The 16,302-nt window shown below is 44.9% G+C and overlaps 1 protein-coding gene across 1 annotated transcript in view; it reads right to left on the reverse strand.

Moving 5' to 3' along the window:
* LOC134935281 (ciliary microtubule associated protein 1A-like) overlaps positions 1 to 16,302 on the reverse strand; it is a 44,224-nt gene that overhangs the window by 20,247 nt on the left and 7,675 nt on the right. The window lies entirely within an intron of this gene.

The raw sequence follows: 16,302 nt of genomic DNA on the forward strand, positions 1-16,302 counted from the left end.
ACTTGCATCAGAAAGCGTGTCTCTCACACACAGATCCTGCAGCCTTCCCAGGCAGTCTGCCCATACTAATCAGGTTAGAAGCACTATAACACTCTTACACAGCTGAAACCCTGATTAGCCCTCTGTGAGGCCAAAGACCCGAACTGGGCCCAATGTCTAGAACTCGCCTTATCTCTCTCTCAGAGCCTTTACCCAGCTTTTACAGCAAACTGAAAAGGTTCAGACAAAACAAAAAGCATTTTTCCTAGAAGTTAACATTTTCTAAAACATGTAAGACAAGAACCTGGGACAAATATACCTGCCCTCAAACACTATCCCAGTGTTCTTGTCACATATCCCCCTCCCCTGTTTCGACCTAGGGGCCGGAACACTTGTAGCCCCCAAACAGAAGATGCGAGACAATGCATCTGCGTTGGTCAATTGTGTTCCCGGTCTATGTTCGACAGTAAACTTAAAGTCCTGCAACGCTAGAAACCATCTAGTTACACGAGCATTCTTGCCTCTATTTACATACATCCATTTTAAAGGGGCATGGTCTGTCACTAGTCTGAATTGTCTACCCAAGAGGTAATATCTCAAGGTATCTAGTGCCCACTTAATGGCCAAAGCCTCCTTTTCCACAATGGCATACCTTTTTTCATGCTCATTGAGTTTCCTACTCAAATAAATGATAGGGTGTTCGTCCCCATCTCTGGTTTGGGACAGCACAGCACCTATCCCTACCTCTGAGGCATCTGTCTGTACCACAAATTCTTTTGAAAAATCTGGTGTTATCAACACCGGTTGTGAACACAAAGCCACTTTTAACGCTTGGAACGCCTTTTCTGCATCAGGGTTCCATTTCACCACATTTGACTGCTTCCCTTTGGTAAGGTCTGACAACGGCACCGCTGTGGTCGCAAAATTAGGAATAAACCGTCTATAGTACCCAGTAATTCCCCAAAAAGCCCTTACCTGTTTTTTATTCACTGGACGAGGCCAGTTTTGAATAGCATCAACTTTATTCAATTGGGGCCTAATCAGACCTCTGCCTATGGTGAAGCCCAAGTATTTGACCTCCTCCATTGCGAGGCAGCACTTCTTTGGGTTAGCAGTTAACCCTGCCTCTCTGATTGAGTCCAGTACTGCTTGTACTTTAACCAAATGGGACCCCCAGTCTGTACTGTGAATTACCACATCATCCAAATAGGCAGCTGCATATTTTCTATGGGGCCTCAAAATTTTATCCATCGCCCGTTGAAAGGTTGCTGGAGCCCCATGCAACCCAAAGGGTAACATCTTATACTGGTACAGCCCCTCCGGAACCGAAAAGGCTGTTTTTTCTTTGGCGCTATCAGATAAAGGTATTTGCCAGTAACCTTTGGTCAGGTCCAATGTGGTGAGAAACCTGGCTGTTCCCAGCCTTTCTACAAGCTCATCCACACGGGGCATGGGGTATGCGTCAAACTTGGACACCTCATTTAACTTACGAAAGTCATTACAGAAGCGTATGCTACCGTCGGGCTTCGGGATGAGCACTATGGGACTGGACCACTCACTGTTAGACTCCTCTATGACTCCAAGTTCTAACATGGTTTTAACTTCCTTAGAAATAGCTTCTCGCTGAGCTTCAGGAATCCTATATGGCTTTAAATGAACCCTGACCCCTGGTTCTGTGACAATGTCATGTTTTATTATGGTCGTTCGGCCAGGCAGCTCTGAAAATACCTCCCTATTTTGGATGAGAAATTCTTTAACCTGATTGTTCTGATCAGCTGATAATGTCTCTGACACCTTCACTGCGGGAAGCAACCGGGGTGAAGACACCGAAGGGCAAGGCTCCGCTGACAGAGACAACCTATCTTTCCAGGGTTTGATTAAGTTAACATGGTAGATCTGTTCGGGTTTTCTCTTTCCCGGCTGGTATACTTTGTAATTAACCTCATTCACTTTTTCCCTAATCTCAAATGGACCCTGCCATTTAGCTAGGAATTTGCTTTCCACAGTGGGTACCAAAACAAGAACTCTATCGCCAGGAGCAAATTCCCGTATCTTGGCACTCCGGTTATAGACCCTCTGTTGAGCACTTTGGGCCTGTTCCATGTGCTCTCTGACAACAGGTACCACGGCTGCAATCCTATCCTGCATTTGTGTTACATGCTCAATAACGCTTCTATAAGGAGTGGGCTGTCCTTCCCACGTCTCTTTGGCAATATCCAACAGCCCTCTGGGGTGTCTACCATACAACAAATCAAATGGAGAAAACCCCGTAGAGGACTGAGGAACTTCTCTGATGGCCATTAACAAGTAGGGCAACAAACAATCCCAGTTTTTCCCATCTCTCTCAACAACCTTTTTTAACATACTTTTTAATGTTTTATTAAACCTTTCCACCAACCCGTCAGTTTGGGGATGGTAGATGGACGTCCTGAGGTGAGTGACCTTAAATAACTTGCACAACTCTTTCATGATCCTTGACATAAATGGAGTACCTTGGTCAGTCAAAATTTCTTTTGGTATTCCCACTCTACTAAATACCTGCACCAGCTCCCTAGCTATCGCCTTGGTTGTGATAGTGCGTAAAGGGACAGCCTCAGGATATCGAGTGGCATAGTCCATAATTACCAGGATATACTGATGGCCCCGAGCAGACTTTAACAAGGGCCCCACGAGATCCATGGCTATTCTGTCAAACGGGACCTCTATAATAGGCATGGGAACTAGTGGGCTCCTGAAATGGGGTCTAGGGGCATGATACTGGCATTCAGGACAGGAAGAACAATATTCAGACACTTCTTTATAAACCCCTGGCCAAAAGAACCTTTGTAAAACTCTTTCAGTGGTTTTTTCTGCCCCTAAATGTCCTGCGGTAACGTGACTATGAGCTAAATCTAGTACCGTTCTCCGATAAGGCTGGGGAACTACCAGCTGTTCCACCACATCCTCACCCCTTTTGACAATGTGGTACAAGAGCTCATTACAGATGGCCATGTGGGGATACGTAACCCTGTCACCTGGTACCACAGGTTCCCCATTAACAATCTTAACATTCTCTCTAGCCTTTATTAAGGTAGGATCCTTTAACTGTTCAGACGCAAACAGATCCTTCTTTACCTCCAGGTCAGGCACGCTTTCAGTTCTAACTACTATGTCTCTGTTCCCGGCAAGAGGGTCCTCACTGGACTCCCCATCTGTCACTTCCCCAGCCAAACTAGCAAAAGGCAAAGGGCCAGAAAGCTCCGAAGACCCACGTACACCCATAAAATCACCGGTATTATCAACTGGCTTTTTACTTCTCACATCTGTTGATAACCGTGATTCCCACAGTTTCCAAAAATGAGGAAAATCCCTCCCTATTATGGCCTCATGCACCAAGGTAGGGACCAGTCCCACTTTAACCATTGCTGACCCACAACAAGTTTCTATATTCACCTCAGCAGTGGCATAATGTTGGGTATCCCCATGTATGCAAGTTACCCCAATAGGTATTTGCTGGACCTTTAAGGGGTTCACTAACCCAGCTTTCACGAGGGTAACTAAACTTCCTGAATCTAGCAAGGCCTCTACCCGGTTACCCTCTAAGAACACATCACACATTTGTTTTTCCAGCTCAGGTGAAGGTACCACAGTACAGGCTAACCTAGCAAAGAAAGACATTCTGCGACATTCAAAGGCAGCATCACATTGCATGGGTTCTTGCGTGACTGGGCAATTGGCAATAACATGACCTGGCATACCACACCTAAAACATTTAACCACACGATTATCAACCCGTTTGGGCAGCATAGACCGTTCTAGCCCCATTGGCCTGTCTCCAGGGCCAGTGTTTACAGTCTCTCCAGCCTTGCGTTCTCTTAACTGCCCAGCAACGTTTTCCCACGGAACAGTCTTACCAGTCTTTACTGAAGGGCGCTGTCGAGGATCTATGGGTTGCTGGGTGGTCATCAGTAGTTCCTCTGCTGCCAAATACCTCTCTACCATGTCCACTAATTGGTCAGCAGTACCCGGGTTTCCATGGCTCACCCACTTGCGCAGGACCATGGGCAAAGATCTCAAGTAGCGGTCCATGACGACTCTTTCCACCATCTGGGGACCAGTTAATGTCTCTGGCTGTAGCCATTTTTTTGTTAGCTGAATAAGGTCGTGCATCTGGGAGCGCGGAGGCTTCTCCATGGCGTACAGCCAACGGTGCACCCGTTGTGCTCGTACTGACAGCGTGACTCCCAGGCGGGTCAGGATCTCAGTCTTTAGTTTATCATAGTCCCGAGCCTCAGCAGGGCTTAAATCAAAGTAAGCTTTTTGGGGCTCACCTGACAGGAAAGGTGCCAGCAGACTGGCCCACTGTGCTTTCGGCCAGTTCTCACGCTCGGCAGTCCTTTCAAACGTGGTCAGATAGGCCTCCACATCATCAGCCTCTGTCATTTTCTGCAGGAAGTGACTGGCCCGTATAGAACTAGAGCTGGTTGGAGCACTGACGGCCACATCTCCAACCCGAGCTGCAAGTCTCTGCACCACTTCTGCTAAGGCCTCTCTATCCTGACGCTGTTGCCTGTAAAGTTCATCAACAACTGCCTGCTGTTGTCTCTTATTTTCCTCCATTGCCACCTGCTGCTGTCTTATATTTTCCTCCATTGCCACCTGCTGCTGTCTGTTGGCCTCCTGCTGTAGTCTCCAATTTTCCTCCATTGCCACCTGCTGTTGTCTCCTATTTTCCTCCATTGCCACCTGCTGTTGTCTCCTATTTTCCTCCATTGCCACCTGCTGCTGTCGGTTGGCCTCCTGCTGAGCCGCTGTAGCTTGCAGCAAGGCTTTAAGCAGATCCTCCATGTCGACAGATTTTTCAGGCGGCTTTGTAGCTGCTTTCACCCAAGACATATATCAAACCCTCAGGGGTGAGTCTCAGTAACTTCACACTGGGCTGTATCTGCATAAACCACCGTTTTCTGCAGGCCTCACAAAGCTGCTGCTTTCACTTATGCGCAGAACGGTGTGCTCGCATTCTCCACCAAGTTGTAACACTGTAGGGGTGCAAGGCGCCTTTTCCTGGGGAATATGGCCGCACGCAGCAGCTGAGGAACAACACAAGTCCAGTTTCTGGTACAACTGACCCCGGCCAGTTTTATTGAAACAGAAAATAAAACAAACCCCAAAATAAAAATACCTTGCCTGTCCGGCACTAACTAAACATAAGATATTCCTAACTGTCACTAAACAAAACACAGAGTTCGTCAGTACATACTGTATAGCTTACTTGCATCAGAAAGTGTGTCTCTCACACACAGATCCTGCAGCCTTCCCAGGCAGTCTGCCCATACTAATCAGGTTAGAAGCACTATAACACTCTTACACAGCTGAAACCCTGATTAGCCCTCTGTGAGGCCAAAGACCCGAACTGGGCCCAATGTCTAGAACTCGCCTTATCTCTCTCTCAGAGCCTTTACCCAGCTTTTACAGCAAACTGAAAAGGTTCAGACAAAACAAAAAGCATTTTTCCTAGAAGTTAACATTTTCTAAAACATGTAAGACAAGAACCTGGGACAAATATACCTGCCCTCAAACACTATCCCAGTGTTCTTGTCACAATAGATACAGGGCCGGTTCTTGGCCATGTGGCGCCCTGGGCAAAATATAGGGGTGTGGCTTCAAGTGGGGGCGTGGTCACGACGCTGAAAGAAAAACTAAATAAAAAAAAAGTATACTTACCATCCCCGTTCCTGATCCAGACCGCTGCAGACCCCCTCCGCCGGCGGCGCCGCTCTTCTCCTCTCCTCTCTTCGATCTATGGGAGAGACGTTATTACGTCTCTCCCATAGAACAGCATAGACACTAGAGGTCAATTATGAAGTCATCGCGCATCGCACAGCAAAGGTCCTCTACATGAAGGGAAACTAGACCGTAGCGTCTAGTTTCCCTTCATGGAGAGGACCTTTGCTGTGCGGTGCGCAATGACGTCATCGCGCACCGCACAACTAAGGTCCTCTCAATGAAGGGAAACTAGACGCTACGCGTCTGGTTCCCTTCAAAGCAGGGGGGCACAGCAGGGCACTGCGGGGGGCACAGTGGCGGATCTTGCCCTGGTGCGGCGCCCTCCGGATGGCGCCGGCACCCTCCGGAAGGCGGAGCCCCGGGCAAAAGTACCGCTTGCCCGTGGCAAGACCCGCCACTGTATAGATATAGATATATATAAAACACGTATCAGATATGTGTAACGTAATTGTAAACGGTTAGACACTCCCCACTAATACTTATGAGGCGTTAGCTCCTCCCCTCAAATAAGAACAGAGATGGTAATTTCCATGAATAAATGAGATTGGTATAGAAAAGAAGAGGGATATATAGCAACCACTGGTGTCTACAATAAGGTAGTATACTAAATTGATATAAAAATAATTACAATTTATTAACACAGTATATCACATTAGACACATGAAAAAACACATGAAAAAAATGAGACAATATACAAAACACAGTTGACCTATAGTACTTAAAAAATGAGTAAAAAAACTACAATAAACTATTTAAAAAAGGTTATTCCTTATCTGGATATGAGGTCAGTACAGGTCTCCCAACACGTTACGTCCAATAGACTTCCCCTTGATGAAGTCTATTGGACGAAACGCGTTGGTGGACCAGTACTGACCTCATATCCAGATAAGGAATAACCTTTTTTAAATAGTTTATTGTAGTTTTTTACTAATTTTTTTAAGTATTATAGTTCAGCTGTGTTTTGATACTGTCCCATTTTTTTTCATGTGTTTTTTTATGTATCCAATGTGATATACTGCGTTAATAAATTGTAATTATTTTTATATCAATTTGGTATACTACCTTATTGTAGACACCAGTAGTCTCTATATATCCCTCATATTTTATATATATATATATATATATATATATATATATATATATATATATATAAACAGTCCAGAACACATAAAATTATATTTATGGTAAGACTTACCATGATTAAATCTCTTTCTGCAAGGTACACTGGATTCCACAGGGAATAACATCGAGGTGTAGAGTTGGATCTTGATCCAAGATACCAACAGGCTGAAGCTTTGACTGTTCCTAAGATGCACTGCACCGCCTCCTCTATATCCCTTCCTCCAGGCACTGGAGCTCAGTTTTGTTAACCAGTCCAATGCAGTAGCAGGTAAAAGAGACGGTGGATGTTAGCCACATAGAACCACATTCTCACGTCAGGAGAAGGTACAAGCGGCTAATGCCATACAAACCCAAAGAAGCTAAGTGTATCAGGGTGGGCGCCCTGTGGAATCCAGTGTACCTCGCAGAAAGAGATTTAATAATGGTAAATCTTACCATAAATCTCCTTTCCTGCAGCGGGGTACACTGGTATTCCACAGGGAATAACATCGGGGATGTCCTAAAGCAGTTCCTCATGGGAGGGGATGCACTGTAGCGGGCTCAAGAACCCGGCGTCCAAAGGAGGAATCCTGGGAGGCGGAGGTATCAAAGTCATAGAAGCTTATGAACGTGTTCACTGAGGACCACGTAGCCGCCTTGCACAATTGTTCTAGGGATGCGCTGTGGTGATCCATCCAAGAAGGTCCAACAGACACCGACCGAGTAGAATGGGCCTTGATAGCAGCAGGAGCTTTAAGTCCAGCCTGCGCATAAGCTTGTGCAATCACCATTCTAGTCCATGTGGCCAAAGTTTGCTTATTCGCAGGCCAGCCACGTTTGTGAAAACCAAAAGAACAAAGAGAGAATCAGATCTCCTAAGGGAGGTGGTTCTCTTCACTGAGATATGGAGAGCCCATACCACATCCAAAGAACGCACTTTGGAGGATAAAGAGATAAAGGCCGGAAACAAAATCTCTTGGTTAAGGTGGAAAGAGGACACCACCTTAGGTAGATAACCAGGACGAGTTCTAAGAACCGCACGGTCACAGTGAAAAATCAGAAAGGGTGACGACATGATAAGGCAGCCAAGTCTGAAATCCGTCTAGCAGAGGCAACAGCAAGCAAAAACAAGACCTTAAGCGTAAGCCATTGAAGGTCCACAGACTCAAGACGCTCAAATGGAGACTCTTGCAGAGCATTCAGAACAAGAGACAAATCCCAAGGAGCCACAGGAGGGACATAGGGAGGGCTGAATCTGTAAAAAACCTGAGTGAAAGTGTGAACATCAGAAAGAGACGCAATCTTTCTCTGAAACCACCCCAATATGACAGATATATGAACCTTGAGGAAGGACAGATGAAGGCCCAGTTGCAGAAAAGCCAAAAGTTTGGCAGTACTGACATCGTAATTCTTAGCTGCACACAAGGTGAAGTAAGAATTCCAGACCCTGTAATGAATCCAAGCCGAAGCTGGTTTACGGACTTTCAACATAGTTTGAATGACCACCTCAGAAAATCCTTTGGCCCTCAGGAGTGAAGCTTAAAGAGCCACGCCATGAAAGCCAGTCGGGCCAGATCCTGGTAGACACAAGGGCCCTGAACGAGGAGGTCTGTGTGTTGCGGAATCAGAAGAAGATGCTCTACCGAGAGACCCTGCAGGTCTGAGAACCAATGCCGTCTGGGCCACGCTATAGCGATTAGAAGTAGTATTCCTCCTTCTTGCTTGAACTTCCTTATTACCCTGGGCAGGAGTGACACCAGAGGGAACAAGTACGGCAGCCTGAAGTTCCATGGAATTGCCCGTGCGTCCACGAATGCTACTTGAGGATCGCTTGAGGATCCCTTGTTCTTGCTCCGAAGACCGGAACCTTGTAATTGTGTCGAGACGCCATCAGGTCTACATCTGGTAGGCCCCTGAATACTAATATGGTGTGTGTATTCTGGCGCGGTTTAAAGTGTCAGCCCAATCTCACTCCTCTTGTGATTTGCCCAATCTCAAACCACATACAATAATGGGAAATATAAAGATAGTTGAGGGGAAATCAAAGGCGATACTAAATAATTAAAACAAAATAGAGCATATAAATAATTATATATACATCACATGAAATCTCGACGAGCTGGTATCAATATGAATTTCTTTCACATCCAATGTGTATAATGAATTTTTTTTCTTTTCAGTTCGGATAAATCTCCAACGTGAAGTACATAGGAAACAAGAATGGGAAAGGGGCACACAATGTGTAGTAATGTTTGTTATAAAATGATATAGATGACTCCAGTGACTTCTCCAACGGGAAAGAGAACCCTGTGTAGTGGAAATCTTGATAGCTGAGAAAGAGATAGTTCCTCACCACCTTTTCATTCAAGGATAAACGTACCAAAACTCACTTAAAAAAGTGTAACAGCATACATATCAAGGTATCTTTTATCAATTCATGAATAAAGGACAATGAAGTTAAAACGAAATTTGTTCAATTGAACATACCACACTCACTTTCTTGGAGTGTGGGTATCCTCATGTAGCGGTTTCTTTAAAAGGATATGACTGAAGCCGTCTTTTTCCAAAAAAGCTTGTTTATTGTCACAGTATTTAAAAATTACATAAAAATTTCTCCTTATATATTACCATCACAAGGTATATATACAAAAGGTGGGTCAGATGAAATGAGACTGACATAGGCGAATTCCGGACTTCCACCCAGGTAACACCCTTGTACTATACCTTCAAGATTTGGATGGTAACAGGAGGACGCAATAAAAACACGAATAGATCACTGTCTAGGAGCACCAACGCCGTTTCGACCCAAAGGTCTTTTTCAAGGTGTGTGCCCAGACAGTGATAGACAGGATATTTATGCTATGAAACAGGAAGTAGTGAAGGAGCATGGGTAATGATTTCTATTAAGATAACACACTCTAATTCTATATTACCTTTAATATTTCCTATCTATGAGACCAGTTTTTATATTTGTAAGTCTCATACGTGTAATTCAAAGTATTACAGTAGACGTAGAGAACATAAAACAAATCCAGGACGAGATCGCGGGATATTTACTTCCGCGTTCCAGCATGCGTTCCACGGGACCGGAAATGGCCCCACTTGTCCACTAGGAGTTGAAATACTTCTGGATGAAGGCTCCACTCTCCGGCGTGTACGTCCTGATGACTGAGGAAGTCCGCTTCCCAGTTGAGGACCCCCGGAATGAACACTGCCGATATGGCTAGCAGATGGCATTCCGCCTATTGAAGAATCCTCGACACTTCCATCATTGCCATGCGGCTTCGCGTGCCGCCTTGATGATTTATGTACACCATCGTGGAGGCATTCTCAGACTGTACTTGAACAGGCCTGTTCAGTACCAGAGTCATGGCAAGTTTCAGAGCATTGAACACTGTCCGCAACTCCAGAATATTTATTGGGAGGAGAGATTCCTCCCTGGTCCACCGACCCTGAAGAGAGTGTTGCTCCAACACCGCTCCCCAACCCCGCAGACTGGCATCCGTCATTAGGAGGACCCAGTTGGAGATTCAGAAGGGATGACTGCTGCTCAGTTGATGGTCCTGTAGCCACCAGCTCAGTGACAGATGAACCTCCACAGTCAAGGAGATCATGTGAGATCTGATCCCGTGAGGCAGGCTGTCCCACCTGGCAAGGATCAACTTCTGCAGAGGGCAAAAGTGAAATTGAGCGTACTCTACCATGTCGAAGGCCGACACCATGAGGCCTAGTACTTGCATTGCCGAGTGTATCGACACTCATGGGCGAGAAAGGAAACATCTTATCCTGTCCTGAAGCTTCAGGACCTTCTCTGGAAACAAGAACAAATGCTGGTTGTGTGTGTCCAGTAATGCCCCCATGTGCACCATGCTCTGAGCAGGGACCACTGAGGACTTTTTCCAATTGATGAGCCACCCATATGCTTGTAGGAATTGGACCGTCAGTTCCAGATAATGGGTGAGAACCTTTGGGGAGTTCGCCAGGATCAGCAAGTCATCCAGAGATGGCAGGATCCTGATACCTTGCCGACAGAGAATGGCCGTCATGACATCCAAGGGGCAAGGCTTCGAATTGATAATGTAGGTTGCCAATAGCAAACCGCAGATACTGCTGATGTGATACGGCAATAGGTATGTGTAGGTAAGCATCCTGTAAATCCAGGGATACCATATAATCCTTGGGCTCCAAAGCCAGAACAATAGAACGAAGAGTTTCCATACGGAATTTGGATACCTTCAGAAATTTGTTCAAAGATTTGAGGTTGAGAGGCACCAGCACTATCACTCCTGTGTCCAGGAGGGATTGCACCACCAAACGTAGAGTTTTTGCTTTCAACGGATCCGAAGGGATAATTGTCGAGCAAAACCTGTGAAGGGGACGTGTCCTGAAAGAGATGGCGTATACGCGAGCGACGACTTCCCTCACCCAGGCGTCCGAAGTGGTCTGTAACCTTACCTGGGTGAACCGCAGAAGTCGGCCTCCCACCCTGGGATCCCCCAGGGTGAGGCCCGCCCCATCATGCGGCAGGCTTGTCTGGTCTTTAAGCAGGCTGTTGGGCAGCCCAAGAATGTTTAGGCTTGGGCTTAGAGGTTTTGGAAGTGCAAGCCTGTTTCGGGTACGCCTGACCCTTTGCTTTACCTGGAAGTCGAAAGGAACGAAAAGTGGTACTCTTAGCCTTCGGAGCCGAAGGATAAGTACTTGGCAGACCTGCAGTTTTAGCAGATGCTAAATCAGCAACAATCTTGTTCAAATCTTGCCCAAATAGGATGTCTCCCTTAAAAGGGATCACCTCCAAGGCCTTTTTAGAGCCCAGGTCTACCGACCAGGACCGCGACCACAGAATTCGACGAGCCAGAATGGACGTAGTAGATGCTTTGGCCGCCAGAACACCGGCATCAGAGGCCGCCTCCTGAATGTAATGAGACGCTGTGGTAATATAGGAAAGACACTGGCATTATCAGAAAAATTCAGAGGTAGCTCTGTCTCAACAGCTTGAACCCAGGCTTCAATACCTTTTGCAGCCCAAGAATCAGCTATAGTGGGTCTATGTATAGCACCCGCAAGAGTGTAAATAGACTTTAAGCAACCCTCCACACACTTATCCGTCGGTTCCTTCAGAGAGGTGACAGTAGTGACAGGCAGAGTAGAAGACACCACAAGACAAGTTACATGTCAGTCCACGGTTAGTGGGGCTTTCCAATTCTTACTTAAATCTGCAGAGAGGGGTAACGAGCTAACATCTTTTTTAGACAGGGAGAATTTCTTCCCTGGAGACTCCCAGGATTCCTGACGTATGTCAACCAAATGGTCAGAATGTAACAAAAATAATTTAGTAACCTTCTGACGTTTGAACTTATCAGGTTTCTTAGATGTATCTGGAGGATCAGTTTCATCCTCAATCTGAAGAATCAGTTTGATAGCCTCCAATAGGGCAGGAACATCAACCTGCGTTGTAGATTCCTCATCAGAAGCATCTGCATCAGTGTCTGATGGGTCAGTATATACCCCATCTTCATCAGATGAAGTATCTGAAACATGAGTGGATTGTGATGAAGAAATGGCCCGCTTAGATGGCACCTTGGTCCTAGGAGGGCAAGGGTTAGGCTTTTGTTCAACCAAAGACTGATTTAATTGCTGTAACTGAGTAGCCAGAGTATCCGCCCATGGCGGATGAACTACAGGGACAATATGTGGCTGTAATGGCACAGGAGGGGGCGTAAGTCTTGTTACTAGCATAGTCAGTAAATTAGAAAAACCAGGCCAAGGTGGGACTTGGTGTGCCACTGGTGCTGCAGACTGACTGAGGGGTACAGAACCTCCGGTACCTGGACCATCAGGTGGAATATTTTCCTCAGATAAATCTGTGGCATCAGCACTGAATGATGCAGGATCAGCCACGGATCTCCCGCCCTGTGTAGCAGACATGATATGGAAACATAGCCTTAGGGCAGAACAGTACAATATAACCAGACAGAAAAAACGCTGTGGAGTGTGACTGCAAATGCAAAACACAAACAGAGGATTTAAGTGGTATATGGTGACTGAAATACACAGAGAAAAATACAAAACAGCATATCCTGTGAAACACTATATAATATGGGACCCTGATGCACTTAGCTTCCCCCAGGGTACAGAATAGTGATAGCAAGATGTGATACACGGAATGGAAACCACACGTCAGCTATAGGCACACACAGTCACATGTACAAAGAAGAAATCATTACACACAACAATAAGACTGCACTGGACTAGTAATACAATGTATGTATACAGCTATAACAATGCACAGTAAACACTGGATGTATATCACAGAATACTTGTGCTAAATATTCCTGTAGTTATGCACTTGTTCTTAACTAGCACTGTCTAAACGACATGTAGAATACTTAAGTGTCCTGTAAATGCACAGCGCTGATGAGGCAGGCGGCTTTACAGAGAAGACAGTGCCCGGCAGTCCCAGAATCAGCGCAGCTCTGTGTAATGGCGTCCAAACGCTGACAGGGAGTGACGGAGAGAGAGAGATGCAGCTCCGGAGCAGAACATCTGCTGTAGATGGCGCCTGGGGCTGGGGGAGGGGCTACAGGTCAGCGCCTTATCCCCTCTGCTGGACTTCACCACCGGGTACTATGGAGCCTGTAATAAACGGATTTTAGTAAATACGACCTGTGCTCCTTGCCCTGGTGGATATAGTGGGATCCCTGCACGGCCACAGTGTCTACGCCAGCGGCGCGGTCCGTCTCCAGGGACCGCCTTTGGAACGCGACTTCGGCGGGTCCCACCTGGGGGACCCTCTTAGCTCCCTGTAAGTGCGGTCACGCGATCCAGGAGAGCAGCAGCGGTGATGTGTGCCTGATGAGACCAGAGCGCCTCCGCTGTAAGTACCCGGCAACCAGGGCGCAGGAGTATACATCGCCGCTGGGGGAGGTGATGGAGCCTTGAAGTCTTCTTTCTTCTCAAAAAAGCTCTTTTTAGGGCTGCTTAGAGCAGCCCATCCTGTTAGCTGCCTGCATTGCAGGCACCAACTTACAAACTGAGCTCCAGTGCTTGGAGGCGGGGATATGGAGGAGGTGGTGCAGTGCATCTTAGGAACATTGAAAGCTTTAGCCTGTTGGTGCCTCGGATCAAGATCCAACTCTACACCCTGATATTATTCCCTGTGGAATCCCAGTGTACCCCACTGCAGAAATAGAGCTAAAGTTAGGAATCAGCGAATCAACTGGTACTGTCCCAAGGAGATTAACAGTATTAGCAGTATGAGATGTTTTCAGCCTCATGATGGATTCAGTTATTCCTGAAGGATTCTTGGCAATAATACTAGAGGGTCATATATAATGTAATGCTTGAATGGGAATCAAACCAGTGTGTAACGCACCAATGTATCTTTGATAAATAAAAATGACAAGGTGCCAGCATCCAAACAGTGCACCTGTGGTGGATATAGTAGTCAGCACATCCTCCTATGATATACAGGCTGACAATTTCTCAAGTAACAGGGCCTAAATCTCTGTTCCAATATCCTCCAAATCAATATATGGAGCATCACTTACTCAACCTCCCCTGCAGTTATGACAATGTCCCAACAGGCAACAAATTCCTCAGTCTCCGGACTGTAGCTATATTTGCTGAGTAAGTCTGCATATCTGGGAGGGACTGAGTACACTGGTGATGTTTGGAGCAACGCAATCCTAATCCACGGTGTAGAGGCAAATTGAAATCCTTTCAATAAAGGTCAGTGGAGCTGCCATTCGCGGGGCCTTGATGCGTTTCTCCACTGTTTTCCTTTGGTGGTTTCTCAGACGGTGGTATTAGATGCTTAAATAATTTAGACTTATATGTGACAATTATTGCGCTCTTTAGGTGGTTACTAGTAACCACATATGTCTTTCTGTTCATCTTAATATCTCAGAATTATTCATCTAGGAGTGACAGCTATTGTAAAGGAGATCATTTGAGATTAAATATTTTGATCTACTGCACCTGATTTTTGCTATTTGTTCTATAATCAGTATAATAAACACCTATTTGCATGCTGCCAATATAAAGTTTGTCGGGCAGTTACACACACTAGTTAGGCACGCACACACACTATTACTGACCCCTACCATTCCATTCACTTTAACGTTCCCCCACAAGTTTGCTATGCGCTGGCTCCGGGCACTATGAGCCCACACTACGCCTCTGTCTTTACTTACAGCATTTGATGGATATCCCATGTTCCAGCTTCATTGTGCCAGATATAACTCATTAACATGTACTAATCTATGGTAGCTCATTATACTATTATATACAAATGGTATTACATACTTAAATAGAATATAAGTGGATTTAGGTTGATTTTATTAACTTTTTATTATTATTATTATTTTTTTATAATTTTCATTTTCAACTATTTTTTGTCCCTATAAAAGAAGGATTATTATTATTATTATTATTATTATTATTATTAGATATAACTCATTAACATGTACTAATCTATTATTATTATTAGATATAACTCATTAACATGTACTAATCTATGGTTGCTCATTATACTATTATATACTAATGGTATTACATACTTAAATAGAATATAAGTGGATTTAGGTTTATTTTATTAACTTTTTCAACTATTTTTTGTCCCTATAAAAGAAGGAAGATTATTATTATTATTTTTTTTATATAGCACTTTCTTCCAGTAGGACTCAAAGGGGGGTATTCAATTGTTTGAAAAGTCAGTCGGTGTCTGTTTTCTCCTATCTAATAGACAGGAAAAAACAGACACCAAACTGACTTTTCAAACAATTCAATACCCCCCAAAGTGCTTTATATTTGCATTTTTAGATACTATTGTATGAACATCTCAGGTTCACAGTAACTAATTAACGCACACTGTCTATGGCAGACTTATGGCCAAAGCAGGACATTTATGGTGACTTCTTAGGGAAGAGGATTTATAATCCCCAAATTTCTCTTTTTCAAATTGTAGAAAAAGGAAAGGACAAGGATCTGTTTTCGGTGCACAAACGTATACAGTGTGGGTGCGGTCACCGGGATAGGCCCCTCCCCATGCTCATCTCTGAATAGGAAATGTCATTGGAAGTTATATTTTATTAAAAATGTATACGTTTGTGCACCGAAAACAGATCCTTTTCCTTTCCTTTTTCTACTATATGTACTCTTATATGGTCTGTGGTAGCACTCCCTTTATCTGTATGATTAACTGATACAGTATTAAGATTAGGGGTACCTTCATATATATCTATATGAGATAGACATTATCATTTCAGTGCAACAGTTTCTCCCTTTTACCATTTCATTTCTATCAAAATTTTCCGCAGCCTAATCTTAAAACTAACTCTAACCCTACAATTTGCAAAAATCCTGTGTCAATATTTTGTTATTGTCGATTTTGTGGATATTGATATGTTCAGTGTCAACTTCCCGAATGGTCTGAATAACAGCATTTAGACCATGTCG

Source organism: Pseudophryne corroboree, chromosome 6 (genome assembly GCF_028390025.1).
Source record: "Pseudophryne corroboree isolate aPseCor3 chromosome 6, aPseCor3.hap2, whole genome shotgun sequence".
Lineage (NCBI taxonomy): Eukaryota > Metazoa > Chordata > Amphibia > Anura > Myobatrachidae > Pseudophryne > Pseudophryne corroboree.